At 48.2% G+C, this 10,898-nt stretch overlaps 1 long non-coding RNA gene across 1 annotated transcript; it reads left to right on the top strand.

Moving 5' to 3' along the window:
- Nucleotides 1–70: 70 nt before the first annotated feature.
- On the top strand, nucleotides 71–1,419 carry LOC122373151. Its single transcript, XR_006254984.1, has 2 exons — nucleotides 71–200; nucleotides 766–1,419. It is a non-coding gene; the product is annotated as an uncharacterized LOC122373151 (long non-coding RNA).
- Nucleotides 1,420–10,898: the final 9,479 nt, after the last annotated feature.

Below are 10,898 nucleotides of genomic sequence, written 5' to 3'. Positions count from 1 at the left end.
AGGAGAAGCTGGGCATCCTGAAACAGCGGCCCGGGTGTACGCCGTATTCGACTACCAGCCGCAGAACGCTTGATGAGCGCAGCTGACCGACGGCATGCCGCTGACCGTCATCAGAAAGGGACGAGGTGGAGCGCGAGTGGTGGTGGACGTCCGGGCGCGACCCGCCGCGAGACGGCTACATTCCCAGAAATCTACTCGGGGTGAGAAAGGAGACGTGTGGGGGTGGGAGAGGAAGATGTTGGGATAGATATAGGGTTTGTTCTGTAAGGGGATCGGGCATGTGGATAGTCCTGTCAATGGGTTTGTCTGTAGAGTTGTTACTAGTTTTATGCAAGAGCTTGAGCGTTCATGTAGGGCGGATGACTTGACCTTAGCGGCCACAGGGAGTAAATATGTTCCGTTCTTTGTCAAAGTGTTAGACCATCCATCGATACATAGATGACCCGTGGGCCACATACGCTCACAAACGCACCTGATATTATGCCCAGCTGCCCCTGATGGTGCAGCTGTCTGTGATGTGTCCCATTCCGTCACTGCACAACATCAAACCAAATTGGCTATCGGAGCGTTCTACCATACGTAAAACGTCAATCGCGATGGCGATTGATCTTGATCGATGCCCCGAACAGATTTTTCCGGTCGCTTCTAAGCCACTTCGGCGACTTGTCGGACTCTAAGGCAAACTATTTACCGCCCTGAGTGGTTCTTTTGAAGTGCCAGACCAGACCCCAATAGCTCTGCTGACTGCGCGTGTCCTCTTTCCAGTTGTATCCACGCGTGAAGCCGAAGAGCGACCGCGAGGCGGACGCCTGAGCGCGGCACCGCTGCCGCCACGCGAGTGCCATCTGTGAGAGCTAGTACAAAGGTGTGATTGGTGCGGAGCCCGCCAGGGTGACATATCTCGGCCGACCTGTGACAGACTGTGCCTTACCAGCCGACAGAACAAGGGCGAGACAGAGACAGACAGACGTATATCAGGCACGTCGCTCCGCAAGGCCCGGCCGTATGGGAGGTCTCGTTTTTACCGTGCCGCCGTGTTGGCGTTCGTTACTGCGCCCCTGGCGACCAGTTCCAGCATTTATGACGTATCCGGCGCAGGTCGGCGCCGCCTCTCAGTCAGTTTTATGTGCTCCGGTGCGCGCGCGTGCGTTTTTATCGTGGCGAGAGAGCGCACCTGTTACTCGAATTTTGTTATGGCGGGCGGCGCCGACGGTCGTGAGTTACTCAGTGTGATATGTGCAGAGCGGCGGGCGATCCAGGGAGAGAGAGCGAGAGAGGAGCGGGTGCCGACTGCTGTGCAGTGCATGTGTGGGAGAGAGGGAGGGAGGAATGTCATGTGCAGCGCCCCCTGCCGGCGCAGAGTCTCGACTAGTATTATGTAAATATATACACACATACCGATATGACGGTGGAACCCGCTGTGTTTGTTTTCGAAGAGTTGTGGGTCTTCCGGTGCGGTCTGCAGAACGAGGGGCGGCGGCTGAGGTTAACAAAAATGCCTGATTGTGGATCGTATTCGTCACAGAGTTAGGTGAACGGAGCTAGCAGGGAAACCCCAACAATAAACGATATTTTTACCCGAAGATCGTGCCCGAATCCCATCCTGAACCATCTACTTAGCTTTAAAAACACGCTGAACAGGCGGACATCCCATTAGGACGTGTGTCTTAGCTGGTTGTGCTTAATTGCACACACGTACGGTAAGAGCAGTTTGGCGTGTTCGTATCGCCGGGCCGTTCTGGAAATCGTTCGATAATTCCTTCTGGCAAGTGAGCATTTCCGGAGAGGATATAATTGACGTGCCAGCAACAGATCGTTTAAACAGGTCACTGTCCCCTCCCCTCCCGGTGTGGCCCTCCCAGCTCCCCATACACATCTCACTGATCTATCACACATGACACCCTTCTTGACACACTGACACTTGACCGATGACCTTCCACCGTCGCTGCCCTGGAGAGTGGCTTTCAAAGTGCAAACATACCTACATTGCAGAGGAATGCTTCGATAAGAATAAACATGTGGAAGGTGCAGCGCTGACTGGCCGTGCGGACATCCATAACAAGTAGGTACACTCGACGCAAGACTCTGGGCAGTGGCTCGCTCAGTCGAGGCTTAGACGACGGGTGCGTCCTCGCCACCTGGTGGCCAGACTAAGAACTCATGGAGTCAGTCGCTCTCACCGCCATCTAGGCACCCAAGCACAACATTTTGCCCTTGTCGCTAGGTGGCAGTAAAGTTGCAGGCGAATTCACTCAATCTCTGTTCGTGAGCCCAACAGGTATTGTTTACGTTGCTCGATCCCACCACTGAGTGGGCAAATACGTGCAAGGCTGGCATCGTTTCAGCAAAAACGAGAGCTATGAACGATCTAAACTTTCTTCAAGAGGTATTCTTGTTACGGGAAATACAAACATTTTACGATTCAGTCCTATATAATGAAGTTAATCACCACTCTCGATTTCATCGGCGCGCTCCGAAGTGGTACTGTCGGGCTTACGGGGCTGCATGGCCCACCTCAGCCTGGGGAAAGTCCCCGCACACGGGGCCGAGAGGGCCGCGGGTTCAGCCCGATGAGCCGGCGGCAATTACTGCTCCGGCGGTGAGCTGCTGGTAGTTGTGTGGTCAAAGTTCTGTACCAAACAGAATGGGGCTTACTCTCGGAGCGTGCCACTCGTTTTGTGTCCGGTTCTGCTTACAAATACGGTCACGTATCAATTCATCATGTGTTGAACATCACCGCACATACCTATACCTAGCCAATCATATTCAAACGCCTGCGGACGGCGATTAATAAAACCTACATAAATAACGTGAAATTGCTAATATGAACTGCTAATGTTGCACGACTTGAACGCATCGAGCATTAGAACATCTTTGTATCGCGTGATGTGCGATATTCAATATGCATTGTGCAACGTGCATAGGTACCTAATTACCGTGGTGTTTAGGCATAAAATATCCCTCTCTTTGCCAGGATGGTGCCAGCTGTCCGATTCGCCACTATTTGACGGCATTTCACCCAGATCCGTACCGATGGAAGGCCGGCTCAAGCCCCCGCCGGACAGTTCCGCTGCCCTCTCAGCAAGAGCGGCCAAATCAGCAGCTGGCGCCTCCCTGTTGCCCGATGCCCGGCACGTGGAGCCGGAGGGATAGGGCGGGCATCGCCTTGGAGAGCAGTCAGGCCGACAGAACATTAGAATTATGGCAAAGTAAATGAAATGATAAATATATCTGAAAATGTATCATACACCAAAGCGTGTATGAACTATGGCATTGGCGAGTGAATAGATTATTTGAAGATTGAAACCCTTGTCGGCGGTTGACGGCTATCCAAAACCCATGACACCATACTTATTCAGGCGGTATCATGGCCTATGCACTGCACTATACGCAGCCTACCTACGCACTAAACCTGTCTACATCACTATCAATTTGATAACTGTAGGTAGTCACTGTCCCAGTGAAACAAAGCTTGCTAATCCAGTTAGAAAACTGACACGGTACAACCCACTTGTAGGTACTATGATTTTCATCAATACAGGCGTTTCGTCAAACAACGGGCCATGAAGTAAATTGTTAGATCACCAACTGACCGAAAAGTGTGAAATGTAGCTTGTAAGCACAAATTATCATTCTAGCATCGGGAACCTGAACGCCAATGCAAAGTTAGCATATACCTGTGCACGAAAATTCTCTTCTACCTATACCGTTATTTTTGCAAAGTGATCACTACGTCTGCTACAGTACATTCTACATACCTACCTATACCTAATTGAATCAGGTTCGATTATATTTCTGCAACAGTGTTTAACTCCAGAAACCTTGAGCTTAAACGTAACGTAAAAGTAATATATTTACCTATCGGTATATTTCCCAGGTTCAGTAGTCAGTAAGGGAAGCATTGAAAGAAGTCTGGAGTTATTAGTTCAAGTTGATTTCAAAAGCATATTAAACCATCTTAAAGTGTGCTTTAAACACGAAATTAAGCTGTTTTTCTATCAGTCAGATTTAATAACTAAAATACTTAACAGGGAATAAAACAAGATTTGATGTCACATTCAAACACGTACAAACACAAAGACAGTAACATATACATGCAAACCAAACGCGAGCACAACCATGGGGATCTTCTAAAAGCCAAGCATCCGACACAACGTGAACAAAGACACATCTAATGGAGTGACAATCAATCGCTTCCTCATACACAAAGCAAGTACAGACACCAAATACATTCGCAATATTGAGCGAACTGGACATCATTTAGGGTTCAACCTTGCATACAGTGCCAGTCGCACTTACCCATCGCACTTACCATGGATACAATAAGGTAGTCGACATCTTGATGTGTCTTGCAAATATAACTCACTGAATATTTTTGCCAAATCAGCCGAAGCAAAAGGCTTGCCAAAAACACTACACATACGGTACGCGGAAATGTGCACACAAATGCTCTTTCAAACGGCGCGGCTGTCCGGAAATGTCAATAGGCTAGGCATGCCGGTATCTTCCAGCGTAAGTAAAATCATCTCAAAACACGCGACGGTGCCGCAACGGGTAGCTCATAAAAACTGATAAAAACGACGTAAAAACGTAACGTTTTAAAGCATGTGCTGTGTTAAATCCGGTCAATGTATTTTTTTTCGTATCATTTAGTTATGACCCCTGTCGGCCATTGATGAGCGACACCTTATCAGACTGATTATTTTGTGTTAAGTGTTTCAAATTCAGGCTGCCTACCGGCACCAAGCAAAATTTGAAAAAAAGGTTTAAGATAGCTAATAATAATCTGCTCCTAACGTTCAAGGGTACCTATATATTATATAAGACATACATACCTGGCCATTACTCACCAAAACGTTGTCTGAATAAATCCCATCAAGCAGTGAGCAATCACTTCGCCTCTTGGGCACTAACAAATTGCAAGCTTCAAAAGTTTGTAAACGCTAACGTCTTATTAAATTCCATCAAAAGCTCAACAGAAACGCGAAAACGACGTAGGTAAGCAAAACAAAAATGTCAAAAGCGCCAAAAGCGTCCATTAATTCTTCTCTGACAAAGAAAATCTGCTTCCGTCGATAAATGTAATTAAATTTAGACACTACGAAAATGGACAAAAATTCCACATAGCAATACTTTTGGTTAAAAAAAATGCAATGATATCGCGCTCGAATGCTCAAATCGGTCAGTTTTATTTACTACTTAATAAAGATAAGCTGTAATTTAATTTGTAGAGGTGTTCACGGAAACACTCGGATATGCAGCGCATATACCGACCATTTGTAATGAAGTGTGTTCAATGTATTTGTTAGTTCTGGTCTGTCCTGTTGTCAAGTCATAACGTGATTATAAGGCAAGCCAGTCACAGGAATTGGAGCCAATGGTATTGACAAAGGATTGAGGAAAAGTTTGATCACTTACCGAGAGGCTGAGATGAACCATCATTAAGTCACTTTTCAGTGCCGTCTTGTTTCACAATATTGCAGCCTGACATAAAATCACATCTAAAACACGCGCCAACCTTGCATTGCAACAAATCAACTAAAAAATCACCATTCAGCGAAATTCCAAAACGCAATTCAGACATAAAACGGAACAGGCAACAGCATTTAGCTGTTTTATAACCACGACGTAATAAACGAAACCGCTATCGCCAAAAAAGAAGATAAGATTGGCAAAAATGACAAAACGTGACGCAGAAAACGCATGCGGCATGAATTAAATCAGCCAGCCTATTGCGAGGCCAATCGGATCAAAAACAAGTCATTATACTTTATTTGTTTAGATGCCACTGTGACCATAATGTAAACATATAGGCATGTAATTATTAAGCTATACTGATGCGCTGTCAGAAAATATTTTATTCGAACGAAGATTAAAGATGATGACGAAAAAACGGATCATCTCAAGAGGCTAAAGACAGATGTTTGGTAAATTATAGCGCAAACTAGCGCACGTTTAATGTCTGGTAGATATGAGCTGAAGCAGGTATTGCCCCGTGAAGCAGGTATTGCCTCCCTCTTATTTTCAGTTTCTGCTCATTAATTTCATCATCCCAAAACTTATCGTCCAGTTCTTTTCTAGGCAAAACGACGTAGCATACAAAAAGGAATCCTTAACACTAAATGACGGTAGCACATACGTCCAAAATCGTATCGAGAGTGCATGAACCTCCAGGCTCCACGAATCAAACTATTAAAAAAGTTACATTAAAGGCGTACCGGTTTCGTCTACTGACTTCTTCAGCGCCGTTGTATGTGACGACGAGATGTGACGACAATAGACTGAGTAGCGGCGAGATGTTACCACAGTAGACTGGCTGGTGAGAAGATGTGACGACATAGGCCTGGTTGGTGATGATTTGTGACGACAAAAGACTAGCTAATGACGAGATGTGACAACAGCTGACGACAAGATTTGACGAATATAGTAAGGCTATAGACGTGGTGTGACGACAGTAGACTGACCCGTGACGAGATGAAACGATAGCAGTCTGACTGGTGCCGAGATTGGACAACAGAATTCTAGCCAGTCACGAGAGGTGAAGACAGTATACTAGCTAGTGACAAAACGTTATGACAATAGATTAGCTGGTAACGATATATGACGACCAGCCAGGCTGCTACAGAGATCTGACGACTGTAGTCTGGCTCATGAAGAGATGTGGCGACAGACAACTGGCTGGTGACGAGATGTGAGGACAGTATACTGGCTTGTGACGACATGAGAAGAAGTCTAGGTGGTGACAAGATGTGACGACAGTAATCCGCCTGGTAACGAAGTGTGACAGCAGGAAACTGGTTAGTGAAGAGGTGTAACTACCGTAGTTTAGCTAGTGACGAAATGTGGCGATAGGATGGCTGTGACGAGATGTGACGACACTAGTGCAGATGGAAACGAGATGTGGCGAGAGTAGTCCAGCTGGTGACATTATGTGCCGGCAATAGTCTAGTTGGTAACGACAGAAGTCTAGCTAGTGACGACAAGCGAGCCGACAGCAGACTGCCTGGTGACAAGATGTGAAAACAGATAGTGACGAGATGTGACGACAGTAGACTGGCTGCTGACAAGACGTGACGACAGTAGACTGGCTAATGACGAGATGTGACGAAAATAGTCTAGCTAGTTCCGAGACGTGGCGATAGAAGTCCGGCTGGTGACAAGATGTGACAACAGTACTCCAAATGGTAGCGAGATGTGTTGACAGAAGACTGACTGGTGACGGGATGTGACGAGTGACGACAGTAGTCCGACTGGTGACAAGCTGTGACAATAGTAGACTGGCTGGTAATGAAATGTGACGACAGCTGGTGACGAGATGTGACGACAGAAGCCTAGCTGGGGGCGAGGTGTGACGACAGTAGGCTGGCTGATCGCTAAATGAGGGGACAGAAGAATGGCTGGTGAAGACATGTGCCGGCAGTAAACTGGCTGGTAACGAGATGTGATGACAAAAGTCTGGCAGCTGACAAGATGTCACGATATCTGGTGACGAGAAGTGACGACAGAAGCCTAGCTGGTGACGTCAGAAGTCTAGCTGGTGACGAGATGTGACGTCAGCTTGTGACCAGAAGTGACGACAGAAGTCTTATGACAAGAACTGACGATGTCTAGTGACGAGATCCACCAACAGAAGACTGGAAGGTGACGAGATGTGACGACAGTAGACTGGCAGGTGACGAGATGTGACGACCGAAGACTAGCAGGTGACGAGATGTGACGACAGTAGACTGGCTGGTGACGAGATGTGACGACAGTAGACTGCCTGGTGACGAGATGTGACGACAGTAGACTGCCTGGTGATGAGATGTGACAATAGTCTGACTGATGACGAGATGGGACGGCAATAGACTGGCTAGTGACGGGATTTGACGACAGTAGGCTGGCTGGTGACGAGATTTGACGACAGTAGACTGGCTGGTGACGAAATGTGACAGTAGACTGGCTGGTGACGAAAAGACAATAGACTGCCTGGTGACGAGATGTGACGAAAGTAGACTGGCTGGTGACGAGATGTGACGACAGTTGACTGGCTCGTGACGAGATGTGACAAGAGCTGGTGACGAGATGGGACGACAGTAGACTGTCAGGTGATTACATGTGACGGCAGGAGACTGGCTGTGACGAGATGTTATGGCAGTAGTGTAGCTGGTGAAGAGATTTAACGAAAGTAGACTGGCAGATAACAAGAGTTGACGAAAGGTGGTGACAAGATATCACAGTACACTGCCTGGTGACGAAATGTAAAGACAGCTGATGACGAGAAGTGACGACAGCAGACTGGATGGTGACAAGATGTGACGACAGAAGACTGGACGGTGACGAGTTGTGACGACAAAAGTATGGGTCGTGACGGGATGTGACGATAGGAGACGGCTGGTGACGAGATGTGACGACAGCTGGTGACAAGATATCACGACAGCTGGTGCCGACAGAAGACTGGCTGGTGACGAGACGGGACGACAGTAGACTAGTTAGTGAAGAGATGTGACAGCAGGAGACTGGCTGAGACTAGATGTGACGACAGTAGAGTGGCTGATGAGATGCGACGAATTTAGACTGGTGACGATATGACAACAGTAGCCATGCTGGTGACGAGATGTGACGACAGTACACTAGCTGCTGATGTGACGACAGTAGACTGCCTGGTGACGAGATGTGACGACAATAGATTGGCTGGTAACAAGAAGTGACGACAGCTGGTGACGAGATTTAACGAAAGTAGACTGGCAGATAACAAGAGTTGACGAAAGGTGGTGACAAGATATCACAGTACACTGCCTGGTGACGGAATGTGAAGACAGCTGATGACGAAAAGTGACGACAGCAGACTGGATGGTGACAAGATGTGACGACAGAAGAAAGGACGGTGACGAGTTGTGACGACAAAAGTATGGGTCGTGACGGGATGTGACGATAGGAGACGGCTGGTGACGAGATGTGACCACAGCTGGTGACAAGATATGACGACAGCTGGTGCCGACAGAAGACTGGCTGGTGACGAGACGGGACGACAGTAGACTAGTTAGTGAGGAGATGTGACAGCAGGAGACTGGCTGAGACTAGATGTGACGACAGTAGAGTGGCTGATGACGAGATGTGACGAATTTAGACTGGTGACGATATGACAACAGTAGCCATGCTCGTGACGAGATGTGACGACAGTACACTAGCTGCTGATGTGACGACAGTAGACTGCCTGGTGACGAGATGTGACGACAATAGATTGGCTGGTAACAAGAAGTGACGACAGCTGGTGACGAGATGTAGAAGCCTAGCTGGTGGCGAGGTGTGACGAAAGTAGACTGGCTGATCGCGAGATGTGGCGACAGAACTCTGGGTGGTGACGAGATGTGACGACAGCTGGTGATGGGATGTGACGAGTGACGACAGTAGACTGGCTGGTGACGAGATGTGACGTCAGTAGACTGGCTGGTAACGAGATGTGACAAGAGGCTGGTTGGTGACGAGATGTGGCGACATTAGACTGGCTGCTGACGAGAAGTGACGACAGAAGTCTTGCTGGTGACAAGACGTGACGACAGCTTGTGCCCAGATGTTTTCGCAATACTCTGGCCGATGACAAGATGCGACAACAGTAGACTGACTGATGACGAGATGTGACGACTGTAGACTGGCTGGTGGCGAGACGTGACGACAGTAGACTGGCTGGTGACGAGATGTGACGACAGCTGGTGACGAGATATGACAGAAGTCTAGCTGGTGACGAGATGTGATGACAGTAGACTGGCTGGTGGCGAGATGTTACGACAGTAGACTAGCTGGTGACGAGATGGGACGACAGTAGACTGACTGGTGACGAGATGTGACGGAAGGAAACTGGCTGTGACGAGAAGTGACGACAGTAGACTGGCTGGTGACGAGATGTGACCACAATAGTGTGGCTGATGACGAGATGTGACGACAGTAGGCTGACTTGTGACGAAAAGTGACGACAGAAGACTAATAGAGTGGCTGATGAAGAGATCTGACGATAGAAGACTGGCTGATGGAAAGATGTGACGACAGTACACTGGCTGGTGGCGAGATGTAATGACAGAAGACTGACTGGTGACGAGATATGACGTCAGTAGACTGGCTGGTAACTAGATGTGACGACAGTAATCTGGCTGGTGACGAGATGTTACGACAGCTGGTGACGAGATGTGACGACAGAAGTCTAGCTGGTGACAAGATGTGACGACAGAAGTATGGTTGGTAACGAGATTTGAAGACAGAAAACTGGCTGGTGACGAGATCTGACGACAGCTGGTGACGAGATGTGACGATAGTAGACTGACTGACGACGAGATGTGACGACAGGAGACTGCCTGGTGACGAGATGTGACGACAGCTGGTGACAAGATGTGACGACAGTAGACTGACTGACGACGAGATGTGACGACAGGAGACTGCCTGGTGACGAGATGTGACGACAGCTGGTGACAAGATGTGACGACAGTAGACTGGCTGGTGACGAAATGTGACGACAGTAGACTGGCTGGTGATGCGATGTGACGACAGCAGACTGGCTGGTGACGAGATGGGACGACAGTAGACTGACTGGTGACGAGATGTGACGGAAGGAAACTGGCTGTGACGAGAAGTGACGACAGTAGACTAGCTGGTGACGAGATGTGACCACAATAGTCTGGCTGATGACGAAGATGTGACGACAGTAGGCTGACTTGTGACGAAAAGTGACGACAGAAGACTAATAGAGTGGCTGATGAAGAGATCTGACGATAGAAGACTGGCTGATGGAAAAATGTGACGACAGTACACTGGCTGGTGGCGAGATGTAAATGACAGAAGACTGACTGGTGACGAGATATGACGTCAGTAGACTGGTTGGTAACGAGATGTGACGACAGCTGGTGACGAGATGTGACGACAGAAGT

The sequence above is a fragment of the Amphibalanus amphitrite genome, unplaced genomic scaffold (genome assembly GCF_019059575.1).
Source record: "Amphibalanus amphitrite isolate SeventyFive unplaced genomic scaffold, NRLGWU_Aamphi_draft 001450F_arrow, whole genome shotgun sequence".
Lineage (NCBI taxonomy): Eukaryota > Metazoa > Arthropoda > Thecostraca > Balanomorpha > Balanidae > Amphibalanus > Amphibalanus amphitrite.
This window is presented reverse-complemented; position numbering and strand designations above follow the sequence as displayed.